The 19152-nt window shown below is 30.7% G+C and overlaps 1 protein-coding gene across 1 annotated transcript in view; it reads left to right on the top strand.

The window, feature by feature from the left end:
* The first annotated feature begins 11465 nt into the window (after positions 1-11465).
* Positions 11466-19152, top strand: part of LOC113367601 — a 192196-nt gene continuing 184509 nt past the window's right edge. Inside the window, exon 1 of the mRNA XM_026609195.1 lies at positions 11466-11572. The gene's annotated coding sequence lies outside the window, so the exon portion shown is untranslated. The remainder of the gene's footprint in view (positions 11573-19152) is intronic.

Raw genomic sequence — 19152 nt, 5'->3', positions numbered from 1 at the left:
AGAAGAAAGTTTTGATAGAGGATTATACTAGTGGTGCATGGCATCGTGTCTTAAGGCAAATTCTGGAACTTCCCGTAAAATTGCAATTTTTTAAAAGATTCAATTTTCTTTAGAACTTCAAAATTCTCAAAAATCTAATTTTTCAAAGATTCCAAAAATTTTAAAGCTTTTAAAAATTTTCATCTACTGTATTTTGCTTAGGGGGTTGTCTTTTTTTTGTTATAAAAAATGCAAGGTATTTGTTTTTGTTTTTTCTCGAAATGTATTTATCATAGAGACATGCGGTTTTTTTTAAACAAAAATTACAAAATCATAGAATATTACGTGATTTTCTTCTTTTTTTGCGCCGTCATTTTTTAACCAGGGGGCGCCAAAGTCGGTCTTGCAAAATCGATCTCTTTTGCGGTGCCACAGATAAATCCGTTGCGCATCGCCCGAACACAAAAAAAAACCGAAACTACGTTGAAGAAGAAGTTTGAATCCAGTCCTCCCCTACCAAAATGAAAAAAAAAGCAAGAAGGAAAAAATGGCAGCTATTTAAAAAAGTGTCAAAAATGCCTTTTTTTGGGGCGAAAGCTTCGCAAAATTTTTTTGCGTAATGTTATCAAGTTGTTTGAGGTAGGGGGACTCGGTATTGCAGTGGTGAACAAATTTAAAAAAAATGCAAGTCGATCCGACTTGTAGTTTTTGTTTAATTTGTGGCACCGCATTGAAAAAGTCAATTTGAGAAAAACGTTTTAAAGTTCTTGATATAATGTACTGAATACACCATTTAATTTAATGTACTAAATACACATGGTGTTCAAAGATGCTGAAAAAGATTCAATTTTCTTTTAGAACTTCAAAATTCTCAAAAATCTAATTTTTTCAAAGATTTCAAAAAATTTTAAAGCTTTTAAAAATTTCCATTTACTGTATATTGTCTTAAGGCATGATGCCACCACTAGTTTATGTCAGAATCCGACCGGAGAGTCATACATGAATTTCCAAAGATCAATTTTTTCTCAGTTCTCGCATCTCTGAAAACATGTTAGACACTTTAAAAATATTCCGAAGCTAGAGCGTTTAAGATTTCTTTCATGATGAAGTACATCAGAGCGAAGCGGCGCGGATTAAACCTATAATCCCGATGATGATATTGCTTTTGGCCGAGATGAACAAATTCATCCCAAGGATCACAGGATCTAATTAATATTCGGGATTAGCGTTGCCTTGCCTAGTCCTGCGTGCGGTGGAGCCGCCGCGGTCTCTTTTAATATGCCCAAGGCGGCGAAAGGCGGAAGGCGAAAGGCGTATACATACACTCTCTGGGGGCAACTTGCGTTAGTTTTCCTTCAAAGCACCATATGCAAATATAAGAATTATTATTCCCGACCCGAAATCTAACTGAAGTCATCATATCCGGAACCGAACTACTACAGATATTAACCTACGCGGCTTTGCAAAATAAATATTTACTCGTGGTGAACCAGGGTTTAGAAATTTACAATCATTCGAAGTTGACTTTTTTGTGAGTTTTTATGATGATGAAATACGTGAACTAAAATCTTTAGGGCAATATATTAAACTAGTTGGTTTGGTATTTAGCCTGGAGGCAAGTTACATGAACTTCCCGATATGTGTAAATATTCGACTTAATCAATAAAATATAAATTAATTTATGAGTGATTTGGAAAAGTATTCCAAGTGGATTTATTACACATAATTGAAAACGAACGAACACGTTAACTCGAAATATTTTCTAAGAGCAAATTTTCGAAAATCAACGATTTTTATAATTGAACCAGTTTCCGTAGGACTTTAATGCTTTAGTATGTTCATTAAGACCAAGTACTGAATTTTGTGAATGGTCTAATTGTAATTTTAACAAACGTCAAAGAAACTACTCATTTTCCCAAACTTTGATGAATTTTTATAATTAAACTACTTGTCGTAAGGCCGTAATATTTCAGTAAGTTTTATAAGACCATGATGTATATCGCCAAAAAAAAAGAACCATAAAAATCGGCTTAAATTTTTTTTTCAACAGTTAATTACAAGAAAATGGTTCGGTAGATTTTCACCTAAAACTAATCAGTATCATTCCCAGCTAATATCTGTCGAGCAGTTTTTTGATTTTTTAAAATCGGTTCGGTAGGATGAGTTCAAATGTAGACGAAAAGTTTAACTTTTTTTTTCCAAATTTCAAAGAAACGGCTCGGCCGATCGTCCCACAAAACTGACAAACGATAGTCCTCGTCGAGATACATCGAATAGCTTTTAAATTTTTTAAATCGGCCCAGCCGTTTTCGAGAAAACGTCGATTTACTGCAAAAAATCTGTTCACATACACACACACACATACTTTTTCCAAATTTTGTCTCATTCGATTCAGAATGGCTTTAAACGTCGAGAAAACATAAAATTAGCGAATCGGATTTTTTGATGAAAACATAAACTTCTCCTTCGGGAAGTTAATAAATGGAATTTATCGCATGTTATTTTCATAAGAAATATTGGTTGGAGTGTGAACTAAATTTAAAGTTAATATTAATAGCTAAAATATTTCAGATAATTTTTGTCATTGTTTTGGAAGCATTTGAGTCCCTTGCAGCAAAGAAATTCGACAAAATCCATATTAAGGACCACCCTACTATATATAGTTTTCAACTCTAGCATTCACCCCACTTGACCACCACTCGCCACTCAGAATAACAACATTGTTTTCTATGATTTATCAATCAAATACCGAATCGTCGGAATGTTTTCATATATCTGTCATCGGTAAACGTATTCTGGTGCATTATTCATCGAGTACCATTGAGGTTAATCAACGCTTTTGAAAGGTACACTGACAGTTCCCAGTTCACACGGGCAAAATATCATATAGTAGATAGTGTTGTCGTTGTTCGAATGTTCGAATGTTCGAATGTTCGTCCGTCGATTCGTCCGTTCGTCCGCCTGTCTGCCCGTCTATTCGCGTGATTCATCGGGTTAAACTTATCTGACACGGGACTATAAATAACGAGGCAAAACAGTTACGCCTAGACCAACATGGAATTACATTTATATAACTATTATATACACATATAGAGGCATATATTGTTTATACACATGTGTACTCATATATCGAAGTAGGGTAGTGCTGGGCTTGAAGGTCCACGGGTAAAAATTTCACCACCATTATCTCAAAAAAACGAAGTGTGAAAATTTTTAACGATACTATATTAAAGTCGAGGACAAAATATGTGGGTTGCAGTCATAAGATAAATGGGCACATTATAAATTTCTTAACAAAAGTATTTTTTGCATCGTTAGTTTTTTTTAACTTCCTATAGGCTAAGCTATAGTAGTCGTCCAAAAATCTAAATGAAAATTTTTGTATATCCTCATGTTTCTGAGGTTTCTGAACATTTTGGCATACCTTAGAAAAAAATAATGTGTGTGTATGTATGTGTGTGTTTGGTGAGAAAACAATTTTTTGTCCACAATTTTGGTCGCACGAATCAACCGGTTTGAAATATTCAAAAAACGTTTGGGACAAAAGTATAGAAAATAAAGAAAAGCGTGAGTTTATAATCGTCGATGATTTATTAAAAACGGCTGAAGCGACTTTACAAATTTAACCCTTTCCACTCGGATGCCGCAGCTCTAGCGGCAAAATTAATAGACAGTTAGAGAAAATTTTATGTTCAAAATAAATTGCTAAATTTCACTTAGTATGTAATTGAGACGATAATTTACTTGAAAAATGAATGCAATTTGCCTTACAATTGTTTATAATCGTAATATTTATTAACTTCCCGTAGGGTAAGTTATTGTAATGGGCCGAAAATCGAAATTTAAAATTTTTACATATCTCGACGTTTTGAAAGCTTCTGAACATTTTGGCATACTTTAGAAAAAATTGATGTGTGTGTGTGTATGTATGTATGGATACAAATTTCCAGTCACGTTTTCGGGCGCACGGATCAACCGATTTGAATGGTTCAATAAGCATTCGATTTCTATTGATAGAGAGAAGAGCTAATTAGTTTTTAACTAAGGCAGGTCTAGCCGTTTCGGAGATGCGGAGCAAAGCGTGCAGAAAATAGAAATCGAGTCTTTGAGAGAACGGAGTATCCGATTTGAATGATATAAAAAACATTCAATTAGTAATGATTGGGAGAAGTGTTTAATAGTTTTTGGCAAAGGCAGGCCTAGCCATTTCGAAGATACAGAAGCTGAATGTACAAAAAATTGCAGTTTTTAAAGAAAACTAAGCATCCGATTTGAATGATTCAAAATACTTTCTGCTTGTTATGATAAAATAATTGATTTTGGGGAAAAAATTATTTTTTTTTTCAAAAAAAAAAAATATTCCAATTTTTTTTTGTATATCGAAAATAATCTGTTTTCAATGCGAATCCTGACTAAAGTTCTAAGGCTACCTCAAAAAAATAATTTCAACTTTGCATTTCAGTTTATATAATTCTTATATTTGACAATGTTACAATATTTATAATAATCTATTTGAAAACATTTAATATTCCTCGGACATTTCGTTACGGTACGGGAAGTTCCAGCAGTTTGCCGTAAGGCACGATGCCATACACCCCATTAGTTAAATTTACTTTAATTCGTCGAATGCTACTTGAAACACAAAATCCAGAATCCAAAAAGGATCTAAAAAACTTGAAACGTAATCAATAAGTCGAAAGACCAAAAAAGACTTTTAATTGATTATACTATGTTTTCTATAGAAAGTGTATAAAGCTTTCCCTTTGATCGGATCAAAAATCGAATTTTGGCAGTCTAAAAACGACCAAAATTTTGAGTAAAATTCGACTTTTTTTTAAAAAACGCCGTCATTTTGTCAATTTTTGATTTTTTTATTGTAGTTCATTTTACAGATAATATTATCTAGTTTAACGAGAATTTTTTCTTTAAATTTCATCCACGTAGAAGGCCGGAATCACTGCAGCAGTGACTGGCCTATTTTTGTCGCGCCGTTGGAGATCGACGATAACTTAAAAAATATTTAATTTTTTTTTCAAAAATTTTACTATATATTCTTAAAACATGTATAAATATATTCCTATAATTTTCAAATGATTGATAATGTAGTTTTTTTAATATAAATTCCGAAAAATCTATTTTATTTAGGCGGTTACACTAGTTGTGCCCTTAAGGCACGATGCCATGCGCCCCACTAGTTAATAATAAAATAAATGTATAAGAAAATTACGGTGCCTCTAATCCAAAATAATAAAATTTAGCTATCACAATAATATTTATCATCCAAACTTTTGACATTTAGTTAAATTAAACCAGGAACTTAATTTCACAGTGCAATAAAATCTCTCAAAAAATAAAAACCTTTTCGTTCTTCTTCGAATTTGATTGCTCTGTGCAGTTGAGCGCCTTCGACTTAAGAACTTGCACTCGGCGATCATTCCGCCAACCTGATTTTCAAACTACTACTATTCAGGCGAAAGAAAAAAACTATTTAAAAAAATTGCTTTTTAGTTTTATGGCAGTTGCGCGTCGAGACAATTGTAGTTGAATTACTTTTCACACTTTTCCTATGGACTTTGTTTTCTCCTCTTCCTTGTTGAAGATTCGAGAAAAACCTTTTTAGCGCCGAACACTTGTGTAATATATTGCAAACGTTTTGTTGTTTGATTGTGAGAAGTTTTTCGAGTTTTTAGTGCATGTGCAAAAAATATTATTCAAATGATTAGTATGCAGTTGAAATGTTTATCGGCACACTTAATATTAGTATAGAATATTTTGAGGGTATAACTATATAAAACTAGTTGGTATTGGTAATTTGCCTTGAGGCAAGATACATGAACTTCTCGATATGTGTAAGTAATAAAAAATAAATAACTCATGAGTGATTAAAAGTATTCCGAGTGGATTTATTACACATAATTAAAAAAGAACGAACACGTTAACTCGAGTATTTTCTAAAAGCAAATTTTTAAAAATCAATTTTATAATTGAACCAGTAAACCTTTAATAGTTTAGTATGTGCATTGAGACCAAGTACCCTTGCGTTATACCGAGTAGAGCGTCTAATTTTAATTTCAACAAAGGTCAAAAAAACTACTCATTTTCCCAAACTTTGATGAATTTTTAAAATTAAACGACTTGTCGTAAGACCTTAATATTTCAGTAAGTTCTATAAGACCATGATATATATCGACAAAAAAGTTCCATAAAAATCGGCTCCATTTTTTTCAACAGTTAATTACAAGAAAAGGAAAGTTCCATAAAAATTTTTTTTTCAACAGTTAATTACAAGAAAAACGGCTCAGTAGATTTTCACCTAAAACTAATCAGTATTATTCCAACTAAATCTTTCGAACAGTTTTTTTTGTTTTTTTAAATCGATCGTAGAATAAGCTTAAATGTGGACGAAAAGTTTAACACTTTTTTCAAATTACAAAGAAACGGCTCGGCAGATCATCTCACAAACCTGACAAACTATAGTCCTCATTGAGTTACATCAAATGGTTTTTAAATTTCTGAAAATGTTTTTTAAATTTCTGAAAACGGTTTAGGCGTTTTTGAGAAAACGTCGATCAAAGGTCTATTTTGACAAATGCCAAAAGAACGATACTAATTTTTGCAAACTTTGAAGAATTTTCAAAATTAAACGACTTGTAGTTCCGTAATAATTTAGTATGATCTAGAAGACTATGATATCTACCGTCAAATAAAAATCATTAAAATCGTCGAAATTTTTTTTAACACTTTATTACAAGAAAACGGCCCGGCCGATCTCCACTAAAAACTAACCATCATGATTCTCAACCGATACCTTTGGAACAGTTTTTGAATTTTCAAAATCGGTTGAGAATTGCGGGCTAAAACGTGGACGAAATTTTTTTCACTTTTCTGCGATATACAAAAAAACGGCTTGGCTGATCGGCGCGCAAATTTGATAATTTCTAGTCCTCAACGAGATACTTCGAATGGCTTTCAAATTTTTGAAATCGGTTTAGTCGATTTTGCGAAAACGTCGATTTTCGGCAAAAAATCTTCTCACATACACATACATACATACTTTTTCCAAATTTGGTCTCATTTGATTCAGATTGGCTTGAAACGTCGAGAAAACATAAAATTAGCGAATCGGATTTTACATGAAAACATGAACTTCTCTTTCGGGAAGTTAATAAATTTTTAGAAAGTCAGGTCAGTCAGTCAAAAATTTTCAAAAATTTAGATTTTTTAAAGTTTTTAAAAAACTTTGAAGCTTTTTTGACAATTTTATTTTTTGGTATGGGAAGTTCCAGCGATTTGTCTTAAGACGCGATGCCATGCACCAATAGTTAAAATTAAACTGTCGTAGAGCCGTAAAATTGTAGGACTATTATATCAATCACTAAAAATAATTCATAAAAGTCGTCAAAAAAATTATTTTTGAAGAAAACCAAATCCAAACCAACCAAAATTCACCAAAATCTAATCGGATTATTCATAACCAATATCTTTCGACAGTTTTGCCACAAGACCACATTTTTGCCTTTGGTTTAACAAAAGACACTATATATTATCCATTTCTACTTTTATCGGAAACAAATTTCCCTACTCCGGAAAATCATTCCACCATCGCGAAAGCTCAAAATTATTTATAACTCTTTCTTCCTAATATCTTTCTGTTTTATATGACGCATGATTCGCTATTACCGCATTTGATATCTGAAAGGATCGATAAGACATTCATACATGACGACTTCTTTGATGTCTGTTCAGTAGGTTCTAGGTATACCTACAACCTACCTCCATCGAGGCATTTGCGGTAAGATGGGGCGCGCGATGGCGCTCCCCCGCGTGTTTCGTATGTATGACATACTTTATGTGCGATGTCGTGGTTGCCGCTTCATTTTTATGAACATAAACCAATGGTGCTCAATAAAAATAAAAGTATTATTGACGGTAAAATCGAATATGGATATGTGATATGTTTGACGATATTGAAAGTTTACAACGCGGTAAAATTGAAGAAAGTATGATTTTATATCGGAGGTTACGGTTTTCATATTTGTTTCGGATAGCCTGATGTCAAGCAGTAGTAACATCGGTTTTGTACTTCAAAATATAGATGACAATGTGTCTTCAAGTACAAATAGTCCTTATATTGCTGCATCAATTAATCTAAATTTAATTACAGAAATTGTAATAATAAATTTATCATATATACCATCTATAAAAAGCCAACACAATGCTCATAGAACTCGTTAAATTCTGATTGCTCGTAAAATATAAAAATTATTTATGTTCAAAGATAGTAAATATTAAATGCATAGAAACATTTTTAAGATACATATATGTATCCTATATATATACATATATAACCTTTTTAGGATACATATATGTATCCTATATCTATATACATATATGTATCCTATATATAGTCTTTTAAATTAATTTATATTCTGGAGAAAAAAGTATGATTTTTTTAATTTGTTCATTTTATTTATATCATAGCAGTGGAATCAGAGTTCAAGAATTTTATAAAGTGTTGTGCAGGTATTTCTCATATAGTTTACTTTCAAGAAGGCAACTCAATGGTTGACTTATTCATATTTGTTAATGTATTATTATTACAAGTAATAATTCTAAGGCAAAGTCTATTTAAACTTGTAAACATTTTAATTTTTCAAAAATTAATTCTTCACAGATTGAAAATTCTAATATTTAATGAATTCAAAAATGTTCACTCGAATTTATAAGTTCAAGTCATTAAATTTTTTGCCTAACATTGTATATGCAATAAAATTTATTTGAACGCCTTCACTGTACACTCGTAAACTAAAGTTTTATATAAGTATTTTGAAAAATAATTTATTTAATATTTATTTTATTTAATATTTTTACAATTATTTTTATTTATTTTATTATATTCATAATTCACTTCGTATCTCAATTCTACTTTTCTATTTCCAAATGCAAAATTTAGCCACAAATTAAAGTTCAATTACAATTTATTGCTGGAATCTTTGGTCAAACTAATATGAGTTTTTACAATTTAATTGAAATTGCAAGATTTTTATTTAATAAATAAAAAAACATTGATTTTATATTTTGTTCATAATAATTTTTCTGTTCAAATAAAGAAGGCACAGCAAATTATTCAATTAAAATATAAATCAACTAAAATTCACGTAAAGTGGCAAGTTTTTTTTATCTTTGTTCAAACTAAAATAATTCTTTACAATTTAATTGAAATTGCAAAATTTTTATCTAATGAATTAACAAATTTTGATTAATATTTTATTAAATTGTTCTGTTCAAATACAAAACTGCACAACAAATTATTCAACAAAAATATAAATCAACAAAAATTCACATAAAATGGAAAGTTTTTCATTTTGTTAATGTCTGTCTACAACGTGGTCTATCATAAACTAGTCCGGGCTTCAATGCCAAACTTTGTCCAGCTCGATATCAAGCAGTATGATAACGAATTTATTCTTGCGGTTATAGATCTCAAGTCAAAATCGCCTTTCGTGGTTACTTCATGCATGCACACAAAATTTGATATACATTAGGGTGGTCCTTTATATGGATGTTTTCGAATTTCTTTGCTCCCAGGTGCTCAAATGCTTCCAAGTTGATGAAACAAAATTTACTGAAAATTTTAGCTATTAATATGAACTTTAAGATAATCCGCACTCCAACCAAAATTTCTTGATTCTTTTTCTAAAGTAAATACTTAATAAAATATACCAAAATTTTGTTGTAATTGTTTATTTATGATAAAAAATAAGCAAATACAATGTTATTTTCAAAATTTTGATTCACTTGTCGCCAAGTAATAAAATTCTAAAAAGCAAATGGATTTTACTCATGTTATTTTCATAAGAAATTTTGGTTGGAGTGCGGATTATCTTAAAGTTCATATTAATAGCTAAATCTTTCAGTAAATTTTGTTTCATCAATTTGGAAGCAAAATATTAAGAGCTAAATATTTTAGAGTATTTCTGGAAGCATTTGAGCTCCTGGAAGCAATTTTTTTTTAATCCATATTAGGCACCACCCTAATATACATAACTAGTATATACGTAAAAAATGACATTAGAAAGTAATAGTGAAATATATGTATAAGTAATGTGATATTTATTATATATTTGAGAATCTTTCTATTATTTCGTTTGATGTGGTCTGTACATGTTACCACAGACGCGGAATAACAAAGCGATTTATTTCTGGGATCATCAATATTTCCAGATACCTGATACGTCAGTTTTTACTAGGCATAAGAATTTCATACATACAGATAAATATAGAAACACATTTCTCAATGATGCGAATAGCTATAGTTCAAGATACAAGATACAGATTTGACGAAAATAGAAATAAAATCCGATTAAAAAAATCCGGAATAAAAATAAAAACTAGTATACATGGCTGGAACTTAATAATAAATAATTAAATCAATTCCAAAGTCGAACAATTCTGCCTCAAGTTACAATGCACCACTAGTAAATTTTTGAAAGGTACCACTAGTGATACTAAGAAAACGTCGAATTTTATGTAAAACCATGAAAAATGCCAAATGTATTGTATTAGCCCAAGCAATAAATTGTATAACAAATATTGTATATACCAAATTTTTCTTAATAAACCTGATACAGAAAACTAAAACTTTCATGTGAATAGCACTTTACATATGAATGAGAAAACCTTAAGCATATTTCCAACAAATAATTCTTAATAATTGTATGACATTTACAAAAACATTGACCGATAAATTTGCAAGACCTTGTCATTTGCTTGCGAAATACCGTCTGTTTAATTTCCAAAGGATTTACAAAACAATAATATAGATGAGAATAAAAATCAGGTACACCAATCCAGTTACGATATCGATATGTTGAAGTTATGGCAAATTTTGAGCTACGGACTTCATTTGGTTCCTGCATTTCGTGGGCATCGGAACAAAGGCGTGTCGACCCGGCGCCAAATGCACCGGGTCGATTCGTCGCATGTTACGGATGCCGAAAAAATCAGGGCCGTTTTTGTAAGTGTAAGTTTTGATTGTTAGTGGTATATTAATGATTGTGTTTGGATGCTGCAGTTGGAACTAGATAATAAATGAGTATTGTGTTTATTAAATTGAATATTAGCTTTAGTTGCGTAACACAATAGTGTTCTATTGTGTACATTAAATTTATTTTACAATTTTGTAGATTTTCTGAATTTATGCTATTTCATCAATATTTTTGCAGTCCAATTTTTTTATTCGGTCACAATGCACATTATAAATCTTTCAAATTAGTTGTAAATCCAATAGTGTCATAGTTTTATGTCAGAATTTTATGCCAAATTGCGAATTCCGTCAAATAGATGGGTCTTACAAAACTAGTGTTAACACAAATTATTTTCAAATTTAGCGGTTTTATACTTACAATTTTAGAGTTAGGTTCTGCTTTACTTCAGTATAGTTTTTATTTGGACTTTGGACGATCACAATCACTTTAGTTGCAAGTGTCATGTTGAGCTTCTGTCGTGAATTATTAAGAAATAATATTGTGTGTAAGTGTTTGTGAGTGAGTGACTAGTGTTTTATTGCCAAGAAATATTAAAGAAACTAAAGGTAATTTTGACAAATTATATTTATAATTTTGTTCGTCGTCATGGATTATTATTTAATTTTTTGCTGCACAAGTGACTATATTTTTAACATTACTACACGCGTCGGAGAAATTTTTGATTTTTTATTGAATTTACAAATTAAATAATTTATTGCTTTGAATATTAAGCCTTTGTGTTAAAAATCGCATAATAGTTTTATGTAATTTCATGTGATATAAAATTACATTTAATAAAATATAGAACATACTGGAATATTACGGGCTTAGGATAAGTAGTTTAATTTTAAAAAAATCAATGTTTAGAAAACCATCATAGTCAAACTTTTGTGTTAAAAGTTGCTTTTGCGATGTAATGAGTCAAACATTATTAATTTATCAAAATTTAGTACAAAAGGCTACAATCTTAGGGCATACAAGCACGTGTCTGTGCAATATAATTAATTTAATTACATTAAATTTAAATTGAATTGAGTGTTTGAGAAAATTGTATTCGAAATCGCAATGTTTAGATTTAATTGAAAGTGATAACTTTATTTTTGAAATAAACTGTTGAAATAATTTAGATCTAAATATTTAAAATTTAATTTTGATTGATTAAGTCAATTTTTACCACACATTTCGGGAAGTTCATGCAGTTTTCCTTAAGGTTAAATGCCACTTTCAACTAGTTTAATCTTCTATTAGGAATTAGTTTATAATTGCTTGCATGTGTATTGTTAGATATCTTTTTATTAACTTCTCGTAGGGCAAGTTATAGTAATCGCAAAAAAATCGAAAATGAAAATTTTTATATATCTTTACGTTTCAGAGGTTTTTGAGCATTTTGTCATACCTTAGAAAAAACGGATGTATGTGTGTGTGTGTGCGTGTGTGTGTGTGTGCGGATACAAATTTTCGTCGTCGATTTCGGGAACACGGATGAAGCGATTTGAATAATTAAAAAATCATTCGATTCGTATTGATAATAAGACGTGCTAATTAGTTTTTGGCGGAGGCAGGTCTAGCCGTTCTGAAGATACGGGGCAAAAAGTGCCAAAAACGGTAACTCAGTTTTTAAGAGAACGGATCGTCCGATTTGAATAATTCAAAAACCATTTTATTTGTATTAGCTGAGTGAATAACTGTTCAAATTTTTGGAGAGGCAGGTGCAACTACTTCGCAGATATGGAGGAAAAAGTAAAAAATGAGCCATTTGGCGGTCAAAAACAAACATTAGACATATGCACATCAAATAATTAGATATTTTATAGAGATTTTAACAATAAGTATAAATTTGTTTACATTTCTATGGGTTCCGTACCAATGTTTACGCGTTAGACGGCGACGCGGCGTTTACTCGCTTCGATATTTTGTCTTTATGCAGTTAAACCAGTACGATTGCTTTGAAAAAAAGTTCAAAATTTCCAAAATATTTTAAAATAAATGATTTAAGATAGAATGATTCGAAATTCTATTAAAAGTTTCAAATCATTGATCAACTTTTATTGATAATTATTGATTATTTTTAATTACTCGAATTTTGAATAGCGGTATGGGAAGTTCCAGCAATTTGCCTTAAGGCACGATGCCTTAATTGTCTTAAGACAGAATTCCACTTACAGCTAGTTTTCTCATACTGTTGCATATTATTTTCGCTGATAATATCTTTAACCTGTTTAACATTAAGGGACTGATTCTGCCGCAATGTTATGATAAGGTCATGTTATGAAGGATTTTCCATAGTAATATAGACAAAAGTTATGCGGTTGGTGTTCAGTCAGGCGAATTTCTCAGGTTTTCTGAAACAAAACATAACCTAAAAGCCGCACAAATGTCAAAAAAACGATGTTAGATAAGTGTGTGTTTCTGATTCCTCTTAGATAACATACGAGTGACGTTGCAGTTTATGCTTAAAACGCCGGAATGAACAGCAAATACATGATATTTTGACAGCATTCAGTATGATTCATTCGCATAATGTATGGAAGCCGGAGCGTAACATAGCTATGCCGTAACATTTCTCTGTTATGCGCAGAATCGGTCCATAAGAGTTGTATGTTGTGATTTTTATATTGGATATTACGTTTTACTATTTCTGACTAATTACAGCGCGGTACAGATTCCATAATTCTTCTTAACTTGTTTTTGCAGAACGCTATTTATGAATTACAATTTATACCAATAAATAATCATATAAACACAATCTAATCCTAAATACAACGTCTATATCTCAGTATCTATATCTCCTGTGTCAAAAGCAGTGGCAACAGTATCATCGTACTCGTACTAGGTGGCTTGGCTTCTGAATTCATTATCCAAATCCTGCTCCTGTATCTGGTATCTGGCCCTCGCAGGCCCTAGCCCTACGAAGGGAGACGGATGCCAAATCTTGGGCAAACAATGCAAGAACCTTGAGGCGGAAACACAGTTAACTAGTTACACTATTGTTCGAGACATGGGACGGCAGAACGGCAGAACGGCGGGACATTCAAATGTCTGAGATCTGTTCGCAACATTGCAAATTGAGTCATTAGCGGAATGCAGACTGAAAACCGCCGGACAATGATTCTTGGGGCGAGAAGTAGTTGTTGAGATTGAAATTTATGCTAAGGATGCGGTAAAAGTTGTAATTGTTTACTGTGTTTTGTGAAGTCAATTATTGAGGCTTTTTGAATTACGGCAGTTATAATAGTTATTTATTTATACATTCGGGTATCAGTCTGATGCTGCTGATAAAATGATGTGATATTGGAGGAAGGCGGTTTTAATACACCGAAAACACAATGCTTCTATAACATGTTTACGTTCAACGAACCAAATGTTTCTTCAGCGCAACCTATGAGTTTAATATACTTCTCATTCTCGACTATTTTATCTTTGACAATATTGGATGAAAATGCATAATTAAAAATATACATTAATATATTTTATAAATTTTATAATAAATTCTAAAATAGTTATATAATATCTCCTATTTTTTAAAATGCATATAAAATATTATGTATTTCTTTACATATGACTAAATGTTTGTATAACGAAATCAAATAAATAGAAAGAAAATATTTCACAATTTGTTTATATATTTATATGTGCATACAATTTTATATATGTGTACATCACCGGTTTTAGTAGTATCAGTGCTCTTTGTTATAGACTTTCTAAAAAAACTGCTAGAAATTTTTGGTGAGATTTTTTTTTAATATAACTTTTGTTTCATTTTTCATAATATCCTTATATAAATTTTTAATTTTAATAAATTAATTTATATTTTTAAACATACCATAATACAAACGTTTCAATCCATAAAAACAATTTATGGTACAAATGATATAATTTTTATTAAGTCTATATTTCTTTTAGCACGATTTTCATAAATTACATAATTCGCCTAGTTTGTACATTAAATATAATTTTATAGCGCGGTTTCCATATTACACGGTATGCAGTCAACTTTTTTTTGGAGTTTGAATTTCAATTTAATAAACGTGTATAAAAAATTATATGCATTTACATTTGACTAAATGCTTGAATAACGAAATAAAATAAATATTAAAAATATTGTTTACAATTTGTTTACATAAGCATATAGATACAGAATTTACATAAAAACTGTGTACATCAACGGTTTTAGTAGTGCCAGAGCCCTTTTACGGCATGTTAGTCTTTCAAAAAAAAAAAATCATCTAGCAAATTTTTTAGTAGAAAATATTTTATGTTTTAAATAATAATATAAAACTATTTGTATTGTTAATTTTTTTAAACTCAGCTTTAGTTTCATTTTTCATCGTATCCTCAAACTTTTAATACAATAAAAATAATTTATATATAACACCGTCTTTACGTGAACTCTTTACTTTGATATAAACAATATATAATTTATTTTATCTTTAGTATTTATTCGTTAAAAATAGAATTACAATGAATCTTAAATCAGAGGTTCTTATAGCACGGTTTCCATATTACACAGTACACACTCACCGCGTTTTTGAATGGTTGATTGTTAATTAATTTTGATATAAGATAGTATGTAAACAACTATAATAATGCTGTTATATTATATATAAAACTATTAATATGACATTCAATATAAACTGATAATTTTTTAGAGAATTTTAGAAATTTTCAGAGAATCTTTTTTATAGAAGATTCTCTCCAGCATATTCGAGCCTCATTCCCAAGTTACCATTTTTACTATTTAAAAAAAAATCTAGAAACTACCAAAGTGGTGAGAAAAATTATTTTCTTTCAACCTGTAGCCATTTTGTTAAACAAAAATTTTGACTTTTAGTATATGACATTGCGACATCATTCTAGATTTTTTTTTTATTTTGGATTGCTAGGAGGGTTCCGATTGTGGGCATGGTCACGTGTCCACTTTTTTTTGAGACCTACCATTTCAACAACTGCTAATTTTCAAAATTAACATTTTGACTTTTTTTCCGTGCTGTTGTAACGTTGATAAATATTTTATTAAAATGATTAAAATATTTGCCTTTTTTACAATGATTCAAAAATAACACATGATCTACACTAGAATACCTCCTTAAGTTGAATAAAGTATGTGTGAAATGGTGTGAACAGATTAGAATACATTTACAAAATCGTCCGATTTATTATATAAGAGATATGAATCAGCAAAGTTCATAGTTTCAAATATATTTTCAAACTCTCCCCGTAGTCGGTTGAATTGTGTGCACGAAAATTACGAATTCGTTGCGCGAACTTTACGATACTCCGCGCCTGCATACAATGTCGTAATATCGCTGCATAATACCTTTTAATAAAACAGACGAACAGAATAAGGGATAGCTACTACTACGAATAGCCCCGGCTACTAGCTATAGCCCCGGGGAGGCTAGAAGGAAAATATACATAACCGGGAGTTAACGAAATGTAAACAAATGGCATAAATAAATCGCAATGTCAGAACTGTGTCGGAGAGGTTAACATTTGCATTTATCCCGAGAGTTATGCCAGCGAGCGAGTGAGGGAAGTCTCCGAGTTAGTCGCTTAAGAAATATAAATTTATATCGTTAGTGATACTGAAATATTAAACACAAATATTTGACGAATATCAAGATGCAGGATTGAATTGTTTCATTATGTCAGGCTACGCTGATAAAATATTTCATGCGATGTTTTCGAATGAAAATGAAATTACAGTTCATGCATGTATATCCCCTAACTCAATTTTCCATTAAACATTGACGAATATACACGTCATGTCAGTGAAAGAATTTTGTGTATTATCGAGTATTTTCGTCGTGCGTATTGAAAAATATAAAACTAGTAGGGCGCATGGCATTGTGTCTTAAAGTAAATTGCTGGAACATTTCGTACCAAAAATTATTTTTTCTTGAAACATTTTTGAAAAAAATCTGAAAAAATTAGATTTTTGAGAAACATTTTGAAAAATTTATTTTTTTTGAAAAAAAAAGACTTTTTGAAGAAAAATTTATTTTGAAATAATTTGGAAATTTTGAACTTTTTAACTTCGCGTAGGGTAAGTTATTGTAATGGGCCGAAAATCGGAATTGAAAATTTTTACATTTCTCGACGTTTTGAAGGTTTCTGAACGTTTTGGCATACCTCAGAAAATATGGATGTGTGTGTGTGTGTGTGTGTGTGTATGTATGTGTGGATACAAATTTCCAGTCACGTTTTAGGGCGCACGGATCAACCGATTTGAATGGTTCAAAAACATCCGATTCCTATTGATAGGGAAAAGAGCTGATTAGTTTTTGGCAAAGGCAGGTCCAGCCATTTCGGAGATACGGAGCAAAGAGTGCAGAAAATAGAAATCGTATTTTTGAGAGAACGGAGTATCCGATTTGAATGATCTAAAAAACATTCAATTAGTAATGATTGGGAGAAGTGTTTATTAGTTTTTGGCAAAGGCAGGCCCTTTTGAAGATACGGAGCAGGCCCATTTTGAAGATACGGAGCTAAATATGTAAAAAATGGCAGTTTTTGAGAGAACTAAGCGTCCTACTTAAATGATTCAAAAAACTTTCTGCTTGTCTTAACAAAATAATCGATTTTGGAAAAAAAAAATTGTCCCAATTTTTTTTTTTTTTTCAAGTTTTTTGTATATCGAAAATATTTATTTTTAATTCTGACTATAGTTCTAATATACTTTACAAATAATTTCAGCTCTGCAATTCAGTTTATATTAACAATTGGACAATGTTACAATATTTATAATAATCTATTTGAAAACATTCAGTAATCCTCGAACATTTCATTACGGTACGGGAAGTTACAGCAATTTGCCTTAAGGCACGATGCCACCCACCCCACTAGTTTTTCAAAGCAATCGTACTGCTTTAACTGCATAGAGACAAAATATTGAAGCGCGTAAGCGACGCGTCGCCGTCTAACGGATAAACATTGGTACGAAATCCATAGGAATGTAAACAAAATTTATACCTATTGTTAAAATATCTAACACTTCGATGTGCATATGTCTAATGATCATTTTTGACCGCCAAATGGCATTTTTTTTTACTTTTTTTACCAGATCTCCAAAACCGCTAGACCTGCCTTTATGAAAATTTGATCAGTTTTTCACCTTGTTAATACAAGTAAAATGTTTTTTGAATTATTTAATTCGAACGCTCCGTTCCCTTAAAAACTGAGTTACCGTTTTTGGCACTTTTTGCCCCATATCTTCGGAACGGCTAGACTTGCCTTCGCCAAAAACTAATCAGCACGTCTCCTTATCAATACGAATCGAATGTTTACTGAATTATTCAAATCGCTTCATCCGTGTTCCCAAAATCGTAGACGAAAATTTGTATCCGAACACATATACACAGACGCACACACACACATACACACGCACATACATCCATTTTTTTCTAAGGTATGCTAAAACGTAAAGACATATAAAAATGTTCATTTTCGATTTTTTTGCGATTACTATAACTTGCCCTACGGGAAGTTCAAAATAAATTGAAGTTTCAAGTTGTTAAGAATAATTTGAGGCTATGACTGTATAAAATAAGTGGTTATAAGTGGCATTTTACTTGAAGGAAAGTAACATAAACTTCCACAAATTTTTAAATAATATAAATTAATATTTAGCTATCAGATAATATTTTCTACTATTTATTTTCAAAATAGTATTGCTTTTCATCTGAACTATTCCTACTTTCTTAAATTGTTTTATTTTTAAATTTTTTGAATGAAGGCTAGGATTATAGCCCAAATGTATGGATGCAAAATAAGTTCTTAAAAAAATAGATTTTTTATTGATTACTAGACTTTGTTGAGCTATCTTATATATAAAATTCTTCTGTACAGGTGTATGAATTGATACTTTCCTCAAACGGTTATTCGGATTTTGATCATTCTTTTTCTAGTTTGTCAAAAGAAATTTTTAAGATTCAATGAACGATAAAACTATAGTAATATTGTATAAATAAATGGCAAAGATTACAAAAAAACACTTATCGTTGTTGGACATTGAAAACATTTGAACTGTCATCTGCTAGAATTGTCAATTCACTTGAAATTTAAATTTAGGTGAAATTATGAGCATCGACAATATTAGAACATAATATAAAATAAAAATGTAATGTCTACATTATTACTGACGAAT

The sequence above is a fragment of the Ctenocephalides felis genome, unplaced genomic scaffold (assembly GCF_003426905.1).
Source record: "Ctenocephalides felis isolate EL2017-DRISC unplaced genomic scaffold, ASM342690v1 CF-g0.4_SCAFFOLD_01170, whole genome shotgun sequence".
Taxonomy (NCBI): Eukaryota; Metazoa; Arthropoda; class Insecta; order Siphonaptera; family Pulicidae; genus Ctenocephalides; species Ctenocephalides felis.
Note: the sequence above shows the minus strand (reverse complement) of the source record. Positions and strands in the feature narration are given on the sequence as shown.